The following is a 12,595-nucleotide window of genomic DNA, read 5'->3' on the forward strand; positions in this document are numbered from 1 at the left end:
CTCCGACCTCGGTGAAAAATTACGCTCGAAAATGGAGCCTTTTTCATAACGGAATATATGTGCTAGTGTGAATTTTTCTATATTACATGAGACGGCATATATATAATATATATATATATATATATATATATATATATATATATATATATATATATATATATATATATATATATGCCCCTGGGGACTAAGAGGAGCGGAAGCAGGGGGCTGGAAATCCTTCCTCCTTGTATTGTCACTTTCCGACAGAGGATATTGAGAAAGAGAAACAACAATCAGGTATGAAAGATAAATATTCATACAGCTTGAGACACATGTGTTTCTTCGGGTTATAATCTTTGATAAGAATTGTAGGGTTGGATGCTATGATAAGCAACACACTGATGCTGATTCCCACATAATCTTTTGATCGCATATCGCAGGATTCATTACAGGAGGTTTCCGTCTGCAATTAATTCTCGGTCTCTTCTTCTGGTCATTTTGCCAAAGTTTCCTTCTTGTTTGGCAGCAGCTTCACCCAGTGTCTCTCGCACCGTGGCGGAGGGCGTCACAGGCACCCGCACCTCAAAGAACGACCCTGTCGCCTCCGAGTTCAAAATGCGAGTTGATATGCGTAGCCTTCTCGTACACGCGCCTTCCATAGCGGAGGCTGCTGGCCGGAATGACTCTTGTTTTACAGTAAAGTCCGTGAAACATCCAGATACTTGTGATGATCTGGGGTTGCTTTAGTGATGCAGTGGGTACGAGAGGGTTGTACGTCTTACTTAAGAGCGCTACAATGAATGGAGAGCAGTACATTTAGGTGCCAGAGGACCATCTGCTTGTCTTTTGAAGTTTACGGGAGTGATCACTTCCTGCAGGGCATTTCCCCCTACCATAAAGCCAGAAAGGTGATGAAGTGGCCATCAGAGCAAAATATTCAACTGCTCGAGTGGCCCGGGAACTCCCCAGACTTCATTCCAGTCGAGAACCAGATGAAAGTCAAGCTTGCCTCCTGCAGCACCTCATCCGTGTCTTACCTCATTCAGGATACATATACCAGAAATACTTCAGGAATCTTGCCAGTTCCATTCCCAGACGTCTCCAGATGATAATCAAGGCCAAAGGTGAGATGAATAAGTACTGAAATGTAAGTGTTTGCGTATTTTTGTGGTATAGTGAGGGGGGAATGGAGGAGGAGCAAGTTTTTGTGGTATAGTGAGTGGGGAAGGGAGGAGGAGAGAGAGAGAGAGAGAGAGAGAGAGAGAGAGAGAGAGAGAGAGAGAGAGAGAGAGAGAGAGAGAGAGAGAGAGAGAGAGAGAGAGAGAGAGAGAGAGAGAGAGAGAGAGAGAGAGAGAGAGAGAGAGAGAGAGAGAGAGAGAGAGAGAGAGAGAGAGAGAGAGAGAGAGAGAGAGAGAGAGAGAGAGAGAGAGAGAGAGAGAGAGAGAGAGAGAGAGAGAGAGAGAGAGAGAGAGAGAGAGAGAGAGAGAGAGAGAGAGAGAGAGAGAGAGAGAGAGAGAGAGAGAGAGAGAGAGAGAGAGAGAGAGAGAGAGAGAGAGAGAGAGAGAGAGAGAGAGAGAGAGAGAGAGAGAGAGAGAGAGAGAGAGAGAGAGAGAGAGAGAGAGAGAGAGAGAGAGAGAGAGAGAGAGAGAGAGAGAGAGAGAGAGAGAGAGAGAGAGAGAGAGAGAGAGAGAGAGAGAGAGAGAGAGAGAGAGAGAGAGAGAGAGAGAGAGAGAGAGAGAGAGAGAGAGAGAGAGAGAGAGAGAGAGAGAGAGAGAGAGAGAGAGAGAGAGAGAGAGAGAGAGAGAGAGAGAGAGAGAGAGAGAGAGAGAGAGAGAGAGAGAGAGAGAGAGAGAGAGAGAGAGAGAGAGAGAGAGAGAGAGAGAGAGAGAGAGAGAGAGAGAGAGAGAGAGAGAGAGAGAGAGAGAGAGAGAGAGAGAGAGAGAGAGAGAGAGAGAGAGAGAGAGAGAGAGAGAGAGAGAGAGAGAGAGAGAGAGAGAGAGAGAGAGAGAGAGAGAGAGAGAGAGAGAGAGAGAGAGAGAGAGAGAGAGAGAGAGAGAGAGAGAGAGAGAGAGAGAGAGAGAGAGAGAGAGAGAGAGAGAGAGAGAGAGAGAGAGAGAGAGAGAGAGAGAGAGAGAGAGAGAGAGAGAGAGAGAGAGAGAGAGAGAGAGAGAGAGAGAGAGAGAGAGAGAGAGAGAGAGAGAGAGAGAGAGAGAGAGAGAGAGAGAGAGAGAGAGAGAGAGAGAGAGAGAGAGAGAGAGAGAGAGAGAGAGAGAGAGAGAGAGAGAGAGAGAGAGAGAGAGAGAGAGAGAGAGAGAGAGAGAGAGAGAGAGAGAGAGAGAGAGAGAGAGAGAGAGAGAGAGAGAGAGAGAGAGAGAGAGAGAGAGAGAGAGAGAGAGAGAGAGAGAGAGAGAGAGAGAGAGAGAGAGAGAGAGAGAGAGAGAGAGAGAGAGAGAGAGAGAGAGAGAGAGAGAGAGAGAGAGAGAGAGAGAGAGAGAGAGAGAGAGAGAGAGAGAGAGAGAGAGAGAGAGAGAGAGAGAGAGAGAGAGAGAGAGAGAGAGAGAGAGAGAGAGAGAGAGAGAGAGAGAGAGAGAGAGAGAGAGAGAGAGAGAGAGAGAGAGAGAGAGAGAGAGAGAGAGAGAGAGAGAGAGAGAGAGAGAGAGAGAGAGAGAGAGAGAGAGAGAGAGAGAGAGAGAGAGAGAGAGAGAGAGAGAGAGAGAGAGAGAGAGAGAGAGAGAGAGAGAGAGAGAGAGAGAGAGAGAGAGAGAGAGAGAGAGAGAGAGAGAGAGAGAGAGAGAGAGAGAGAGAGAGAGAGAGAGAGAGAGAGAGAGAGAGAGAGAGAGAGAGAGAGAGAGAGAGAGAGAGAGAGAGAGAGAGAGAGAGAGAGAGAGAGAGAGAGAGAGAGAGAGAGAGAGAGAGAGAGAGAGAGAGAGAGAGAGAGAGAGAGAGAGAGAGAGAGAGAGAGAGAGAGAGAGAGAGAGAGAGAGAGAGAGAGAGAGAGAGAGAGAGAGAGAGAGAGAGAGAGAGAGAGAGAGAGAGAGAGAGAGAGAGAGAGAGAGAGAGAGAGAGAGAGAGAGAGAGAGAGAGAGAGAGAGAGAGAGAGAGAGAGAGAGAGAGAGAGAGAGAGAGAGAGAGAGAGAGAGAGAGAGAGAGAGAGAGAGAGAGAGAGAGAGAGAGAGAGAGAGAGAGAGAGAGAGAGAGAGAGAGAGAGAGAGAGAGAGAGAGAGAGAGAGAGAGAAAGTTTTTGTGACGGGAAAGTTTTTTTTTCTTTTTTTTGCGGACACGTTATTTCTCACACATTTTTAAAGCAAACATCTGGTCCACACAAACTGTACCAATTCTGAAACCAAATTGTGCCTCCCAGTTCTGACGCTCTGTACATGCCTTCACCCTCTTACTCACTACTCTCCCAAACAACTTAAAAGGTACACAGCACAAACTTATACCTCTGTAATTCGAACACTCAGCTTTTACCTTCTTTATACAGTGGCACTATACATGCTTTCTGGCAATCCTCAGACACCTTAACGCACTGAAAATTAAATGAATATTGTTACTCCCTTTTTTTTTTTTTAAGAAATTAAACTGCAATACCATCCAGCTTACACAGTGTTTTCTCCATTTCTTTCTTCACTAAACCACTTGCCATAACTCTCACTTCGCATACCTTCTCGACCCTACATCTGCCACCTATCTTGAAAAATATTCAACAGTCCTTCAAAAATACTCACCCCATCTCCTTCCCTCATTACTACCACTTACGATTTATCAATTTGCTCCCTTCACTGATGATGCCATGTGTTTCTGTGTTTTTGTCACACTGTAATTCAACCTCCTTCCAAAACATCCTATTTTCCCTGTTATCTACTAATACTCATTCACCCCAGCTCTCATTTGCCCTCTTTTTCAAACCCTGCACCTTCCTCTTGACCTCCTGGTGCTTTCTCTTGTATATCTCCCAGTCATACGCACTCCTTCCTTGGAAGTATTGCCAATAAGCCTCACTTTTCTCTTTCAATAGTAATTTTTTCATCCAACCACTCGCTACCCTGTCTCACTTACCCACCTCCCACCTTCCACTTGTCACACACTTGTATTGCACATACCAGTATTGCTTCCCTCAATACTTTCCATTCTTCATCCACTCCTTTAGCATCTTTTACTCTCAACTTTGGCCATTATGCATTCTATCTCTTGTGGTGAATCTTCACACAAGTCTCCTTTCAAAGCTCACCTTCATCACCCTCTTCTTACCCATATCTTTTCCTCTTTTTGGAAAACCTCTACAAATCTTCACCCTCGCCTCCATCAGCTAATGATTAGGTATCCCACCGGCTGCCCCTCTCAACATATCTTCATCCAAGAGTCCTTTAAATGCACGCATACCAACTAGCATGTAACACAATAATGCTCTCATACCATCTCTCTTACTCATCCACGTATAATTATGAGTCTATTTAAACCAAGTATTCCCTGTCACCACCCCTGTTTCAGCACACAACTCCTCAAGCCGTCCACAATGTATAATCACTTCACTAAATGATCCAATCTCCCCTTTTACACCCTCAACTGCCGCATTGTTCACATTCGCATTTAAATCACTCATCACTCATACCCAGTCTCTTGCATCAAAACTGCTGACATACTCACTCAGCTGCTCCTGAAACACTTGCTTTTCTTCATCTTTTTTTTTCTTGCCCAATTGCTTAAGCACAAATAATCACCCATCTCTCGTAAACTACTTTCGTTTTTGACCACTCATTTTCTTACACTTTCACACATACCCACAATTCCTGCTTCAGCAGTAGTGCTACCCATTCCTTAGCTCTTGCCTTCACACTAAACCCAGAGTAAGACATTCTCAAAGCATTCTTCCCCCTTACCCTTAAGCTTTGTTACACTCAGAGCCAGAACATCCAGGTTTCTTCTCTCAAACACACTACTTATCTCTCCTTTCTATCCATATTGTTTTCATCCACACTCATTCAGACACCCCAGCCTGGGTTTGCGTGGAAGATGAGCACTCCTCTCTTGGCTCCATCTGTTCTATGTTTTAGAAATTGAAAATACAAGAAGGGGAAGGCTTCAAGCTTCCCGCTCCCGTCCCGTTTAGTCGTCTTCTACAACAGACAGAGATACGGTGTAGAGTTCTATCCCCCCACAAATCTTCAACCATACCTCCACCAGATAATGATTAAGTGTCCCACTGGCTGCCCCGCTCAACATATGCAAGAGTTGGTTGAGATAAGAGAGAGGGAAAGAAGAACAGGATAAAGGAATATGTTAAGAAAGCAGACCGAGAGAGCGGAGAAGGAAGAAAGGGAAATATAATTACCATGCGCGAAAGGAAAATAAGGGAAGTGGGGAGAGAAAGAAAATAAAGGGAGGTGAATGAGATGAATACAGGAAGGAGGAAAGCAAAGAGGGTGAGAGAAAGAGGGGAGAGACAGTGGGAGGAAGGGAGAAGGATAAGTAAGATGAAGAGGAGAGAGAGAGAGAGAGAGAGAGAGAGAGAGAGAGAGAGAGAGAGAGAGAGGATAAGGAACACATGAAAGAGTACCTGAGGAAAGAGGATGAAGCTCGAGAAGAAAGAAGAGACTTGGAGTAAACTGCGAGGGGAGCATAGAGACAAATAGATAGATAGATAGATAGATAGATAGATAGAGAGAGAGAGAGAGAGAGAGAGAGAGAGAGAGAGAGAGAGAGAGACTGTGAGAGAGAGACTGTGAGAGAGAGACTGTGGGGTGAGGGGGGGGGGATTAGGATGTACCAGTTCCTACTCAATTACCGCTGTGATCACCTGGGAGGGAGAGAGACACACACACAAGGGTAATACCTCTCTGAAGGAAGAACTATGACGAGCCTCACTCAGTGCAGCGTCTGCTGCTGAGCCTCCCTCAGTGCAGCGTCTGCTGCTGAGCCTCACTCAGTACAGCGTCTGCTGCTGAGCCTCACTCAGTACAGCGTCTGCTGCTGAGCCTCACTCAGTACAGCGTCTGCTGCTGAGCCTCCCTCAGTGCAGCGTCTGCTGCTGAGCCTCCCTCACTACAGCGTCTGCTGCTGAGCCTCCCTCACTACAGCGTCTGCTGCTGAGCCTCACTCAGTACAGCGTCTGCTGCTGAGCCTCACTCAGTACAGCGTCTGCTGCTGAGCCTCACTCAGTACAGCGTCTGCTGCTGAGCCTCACTCAGTACAGCGTCTGCTGCTGAGCCTCACTCAGTACAGCGTCTGCTGCTGAGCCTCACTCAGTGCAGCGTCTGCTGCTGAGCCTCCCTCAGTACAGCGTCTGCTGCTGAGCCTCACTCAGTACAGCGTCTGCTGCTGAGCCTCACTCAGTACAGCGTCTGCTGCTGAGCCTCACTCAGTACAGCGTCTGCTGCTGAGCCTCACTCAGTACAGCGTCTGCTGCTGAGCCTAACTCAGCGTCTTCGTGGCACGCGTGGTCTGTCATGACTGGACTTGTATCGTTGCAATCTAAAGTCTTATGGCCTTCTTGCCAGCGTGCTCTCTTCTTTCCGGCTTTCCTCTGATGCCGTCAGTTTTGAGAGGCCTTTTATTGGTACAATCTGTTCCTAGGGGCCTTCTATTACTAATGTAGAATGTGTTATGGCCTATTATTGGTACTATATGTTCTTTGTGGCCTTTTATTGGTACAATATATTCTGTGTAGCCTTTTATTGGTACAATATGTTATTTGCGGCCTTTTTGGTACAGCATGTTCCTTGTGGCCTTTTATTGGTACAATATGTTCTTTGTGGCCTTTTATTGGTACGATATGTTTTTGTGGCCTTTTTGGCACAGTATGTTTTTTGGCCTTTTATTGGTGCAATATGTTCTTTGTGGCCTTTTATTGGTACAAAATGTTCTTTGTGGCATTCTATTGGTACAATATGTGCTTTGTGGCCTTTTATTGGTACAATATATTCTATGTAGCCTTTTGTTGGTACAATGTTATTTGTGGCCTTTTAGTGGTACACTATGTTTTTGTGGCCTTTTAGTGGTACACTATGTTTTTGTGGCCTTTTTGGTGCAGTATGTTCTTTGTGGCCTTTTATTGGCACAATTTGTTCTTTGTGGCCTATTATTGGTACGATATTTTTGTGGCCTTTTTGGTACAATATGTTTTGTGGCCTTTTATTGGTACAATATGTTCTTTATGGCCTTTTATTGGTACAAAATGTTCTTTGTGGCATTCTATCGGTACAATATGTTCTTTGTGGCCTTTTATTGGTACAATATGCTCTTTGTGGCCGTTTATTGGTACAATATGTTCTTTCTGGCCTTTTATTGGTACAATATGTTCTTCATGGCATTCGATTGGTACAATATGTTTTGTGGCCTTTTATTGGTACAATATGTTCTTTGTGGCCTTTTATTGGTACAATATGTTCTTTATGGCCTTTTACTGGTACAATATGTTCTTTGTGGCATTGTATTGGTACAATATGTTCTCTGTGGCCTTTTATTGGTACAATATGTTCTCTGTGGCCTTTTATTGGTACAATATGTTCTTTGTGGCCTTTTGTTGGTACAATATGTTCTTTATGGCTTTTTACTTGTACAATGTGTTCTGTGTGGCCTTATATTGGTACAGTATGTTCTTTGTGGCCTTTTATTGGTACAATATGCTCTTTGTGGCATTTTATTGGTGCAATGTGTTTTTGTGGCCTTTTATTTGTACAATATGTCCTTTGTGGCCTTTTATTGGTACAGTATGTACTTTGTGGCCTTTTATTGGCCTTTTATTCTAATTGGAGTAAAAATTATTAGCAGGAGAATACTTATGTATTTCTCAGCATAGTTGTCTGAATATATAATTCCTCTGAAATTGGAAGTTATGAGGATCGTCTATACTCTACTTCCAGTTCACATCAAGCAAAATCGAGCGCACTTGGCACTGACAAACTATCCATGAAGACTTAAAGAATTCAAATGATGCATAGCGACTCTTCCCCAGTGGCGTGACCGCCTACTACCATCAGCTAAGAACCCTCTACACGACCAGTCATGCATCGTGGAGTGGCGCCCACACATCATTACCCAGCTAACCCCCTGATTCACGTTTAGTGAGTCACGAATAACGAAAGTCTTACGTGATAAGTGGAGCGAATCAGGCGCGTTCGTTCGAGAGGCCACGATCTGGCATCTTTTCGTCCGGGATCTTCAAACCATCCCGTTCTGTCCAACTCATCTCTTCCCACACTGTTTGAAAAGACTGGGAAATAACAGCTCATGCCTTCACGTGAACATATGCCTCGGGTGAAAATGGTTTCGATATCATTTTCTTTCAGATTCCGACGCCGGTGGTGATGGGGGACTATTACTCCCGCCAGCTCAGGCGTATTTTTCTATGTTGTTATTCCCGCATGATTTACCTAGCGTCTGGGCCAGGAGGTCCACTGACGCTGCTCTGGACAAATCGATGGCCAGGAGCTTTGCCGCTGGTGTTGGGTATCGTCCAGCACCCGAGCACTTTGGCTCAGTTCTGCTCAACTTGGCTTTAGTAGACCCACGTCAGTTTAGGCTGTGTGTGTGTGTGTGTGTGTGTGTGTGTGTGTGTGTGTGTGTGTGTTATTACCCTTTTGTCTTGTATGAGAGGTTCTGCACTCGTGGGACCCCCATCTCTTGAGCTTCCTCTACTATCATACAACTTTTTAAACTCTCGTGTGTCGTCCACGTTCACAGTCTCATCATGCAGTTCATCCCCCCCCCCCCCCCCCCAACTCCAACACTATAAGAAAACTTCTTTACATCTTTCTTATCAAGATTCTCGCTTGATTTCATGTTGTAGCCTCTGGTTTTCCTATCCCTTCATCTTTCAAAGAAGTGTTTACTGTGGACCTTATCCCACCAGTTTAAAAACTTAAAGGCTGTGATCAAGCTTTTGCTCTTTTCTCTTCCATGGCGGGCAAAGTCTAAGGCTTCTAACCTTTCTCTATGACTCGGCTCTTTCAATTCTGGTATTATCTTTGTTGCCCTCCTCTGGACCTTCTCTCTCAATTCTTAGTGCTTCTTTAACTGTGGTGTCCAAATGTGGGCAGCATATTCTAGTGTTGGTCTAATGTAGGATGTGAACAGTTAGCTTTATATTTTCTGATCCATGTACCTGAATGCATTCTGATATTTGGCAGTAGACAATTTGTCTCATTTACATTCTCCTTATGAGGGACTCTGGCGACCTGTTAGGGACGATGTTAACTCCTAAGTCCTCACACACAGATTCCTGCAACTTAATTCCTGCTGGATAACATTCGTATTGAGCCCTTCATACACTGTATCCAATCCTCATTACCTTACATTTACTCCAGCTGAATCAAATCAGTTATGTATCAAACCAACTTTGGGTATTGTCTAGGTCCCCTTGTTGTTCACTGCAGTGCTCCTCGCTTTTAACCTCCCTCATGATTTAGGCATCATCCTTAAACGTGTTCAGAGAATAGTCCAATCCCTCTGGCAAGTAGAGCAATGGTCCCAGAACATACCCCAGCGGCACGCCGCTAAGTGGCCTTAACACAATTCGAGAAGGTTCTTCTGACATGTCTCCTGCGTTCACTTCCGTGAAGGTAATGTTGTCTCCACCTGAGTAGTCTCTCCCTTATTCCTGCCTGAAGACTCAGTGATACAGTGTCAAATACTTTCTAGAAGTCCAGAAACACACAAAAACTTCTATTTTGTCGAAAATTCTTCTGACTCTCTTCTCGAAATCTAAGAGGTTCGTTACGCATGATCCCCTGAAACCAAACCATCCATTTGCTTTCTGAAATCATCGTTTCCAGTACCTTACAGACCATGTTCGTAGTGCAGCGCATCCTTCAGATTTCCTTTTTAAAAGATCGGTATGATATTTGTTTTCCACTCCCTAGGCACTTTACCTTTCTCGAGCGACGTCCCGAATAACATTAAAAACGTTTGCAAGAGCAATCAAAATGTGAATGAGAGGAATGAGATTTTAAAGAAAAAGGATCGTAGGACTCTACCTCAACCAAGATGACTTCCACCACACGGTCAGCACAGCTGGAAGCATCCTACTGGCCAATTTCGAGCCGATCGCTAGAAAAGTCGTTGTAAGAGCTGTGCAGTGAAGATAACTTATCATATGTCCTAACCACTTCAGCACACCCTCCTCACCTCACTCAATCAAACTCTTTTTATTACGACACATCTCTATTACTCTTCTCTTACTCGCTCAAACCACCCCACGCCTCATACTGTCCTTGAACATTTGATTTTCGACATATCCACCACTCCTCTGCAAACCTTCAGACATACCCATGTTTTGCCCTGCCAGGTAACAACATCTCTTCCCAAACATTCCTCAATGCTTCAGAGCCTCTGCTCCCTCACCCACTCTGTGACTTACTTCCGCTTACATAGTTCCCTTCGCTGGTCTCCAACCCCAGGTATGTGAAACACTTCAACTCCTCCATATTTTCTTTCAAATTCAGATACCCAGCTAACCTGTCCCTCTGCCCATGATCTTAAGCTCTTTTGTGGTTGATTAACTCGTTACTCTCATGACCCTCCAAATATGTATTACCTCTGCTGTGTATTTCCAGTCGAATCGCTGCCTGAATTTAATAATCCATGCTTTGTCTATCTATTTATCAAAATCTTATAACTTAGCTTTTGTCCAGATTTACTCTCAACTTCCTCCTTTCACATATTCTTCCAGACTTAGACACCAACTTCTGCAGCTTCTAACTCATATTTGCCACCAATACTGTGTCATCAACTGACTCACTGGATGTGGAAAGGGAGCTGTGGTTTCGGTGCATTATACATGACAGCTAGAGAATGAGTATGAACGAATATATATATATATATATATATATATATATATATATATATATATATATATATATATATATATATATCGATTCATCTATCTTATTTATTTATATATCTATTCATTCATTGCACTTGTTCGCCGCTTCCCGCGTCAGCGAGGTAGCGCCAGGAAACAGCCTATCCAATCATATACACAAACGCCCATACACATACATAGATATATCAACGTATACACACATACATACATATGCATATACATACACATACGCAGACTTATACATATAAATACGTGTAGATATCTATACTTGCTTGCCTTCATTCATTTCTGGCGCTACCCCACCCCACAGGAAACAGCATCGTTGCCCCCGGCTTCAGCGAGGTAGCGCTAGGAAAAAAACAGACTCGGTCTCTAGCTGTTATTGAAACCACAGATCCCTATCCACATCCAGGCCCCACAGACCTTTCTATAGTTTACCCCAGACGTTCGCATGCCCCTCTCCCTGGGGATAGGGGAGAAAGAATACTTCCCACGTATTGCCCGTGTGTCGTGGAAGGCGACTATGGGGGGCAGGAGCGGGGGCCTGTTAACCCTCCCCTCCTTTTATTTCAACTTCTAAAAGGGGATATATATATATATATATATATATATATATATATATATATATATATATATAAACGTTCTGGAAGGAGGTAAATAGGGTGCGTAAGACAAGGGAGCAAATGGGAACTTCAGTGAAGGGCGTAAATGGGGAGGTGATAACAAGTAGCGGTGATGTGAGAAGGAGATGGAATGAGTATTTTGAAGGTTTGTTGAATGTGTCTGATGACAGAGTGGCAGATATAGGGTGTTTTGGTCGAGGTGGTGTGCAAAGTGAGAGGGTTAGGGAAAATGATTTGGTAAACAGAGAAGAGGTAGTAAAAGCTTTGCGGAAGATGAAAGCCGGCAAGGCAGCAGGTTTGGATGGTATTGCAGTGGAATTTATTAAGAAAGGGGGTGACTGTATTGTTGACTGGTTGGTAAGGTTATTTAATGTATGTATGACTCATGGTGAGGTGCCTGAGGATTGGCGGAATGCGTGCATAGTGCCATTGTACAAAGGCAAAGGGGATAAGAGTGAGTGCTCAAATTACAGAGGTATAAGTTTGTTGAGTATTCCTGGTAAATTATATGGGAGGGTATTGATTGAGAGGGTGAAGGCATGTACAGAGCATCAGATTGGGGAAGAGCAGTGCGGTTTCAGAAGTGGTAGAGGATGTGTGGATCAGGTGTTTGCTTTGAAGAATGTATGTGAGAAATACTTAGAAAAGCAAATGGATTTGTATGTAGCATTTATGGATCTGGAGAAGGCATATGATAGAGTTGATAGAGATGCTCTGTGGAAGGTATTAAGAATATATGGTGTGGGAGGCAAGTTGTTAGAAGCAGTGAAAAGTTTTTATCGAGGATGTAAGGCATGTGTACGTGTAGGAAGAGAGGAAAGTGATTGGTTCTCAGTGAATGTAGGTTTGCGGCAGGGGTGTGTGATGTCTCCATGGTTGTTTAATTTGTTTATGGATGGGGTTGTAAAGGAGGTAAATGCAAGAGTCCTGGAAAGAGGGGCAAGTATGAAGTCTGTTGGGGATGAGAGAGCTTGGGAAGTGAGTCAATTGTTGTTCGCTGATGATACAGCGCTGGTGGCTGATTCATGTGAGAAACTGCAGAAGCTGGTGACTGAGTTTGGTAAAGTGTGTGGAAGAAGAAAGTTGAGAGTAAATGTGAATAAGAGCAAGGTTATTAGGTACAGTAGGGTTGAGGGTCAAGTCAATTGGGAGGTGAGTTTGAATGGAGAAA

At 44.3% G+C, this 12,595-nt stretch overlaps 1 protein-coding gene across 2 annotated transcripts in view; it reads right to left on the reverse strand.

The window, feature by feature from the left end:
* Nucleotides 1-12,595, reverse strand: part of LOC139766508 (uncharacterized) — a 1,237,960-nt gene that overhangs the window by 1,124,269 nt on the left and 101,096 nt on the right. The gene's annotated exons all lie outside the window — the stretch shown is intronic.

Source organism: Panulirus ornatus, chromosome 4 (genome assembly GCF_036320965.1).
Source record: "Panulirus ornatus isolate Po-2019 chromosome 4, ASM3632096v1, whole genome shotgun sequence".
NCBI classification, from domain to species: Eukaryota; Metazoa; Arthropoda; class Malacostraca; order Decapoda; family Palinuridae; genus Panulirus; species Panulirus ornatus.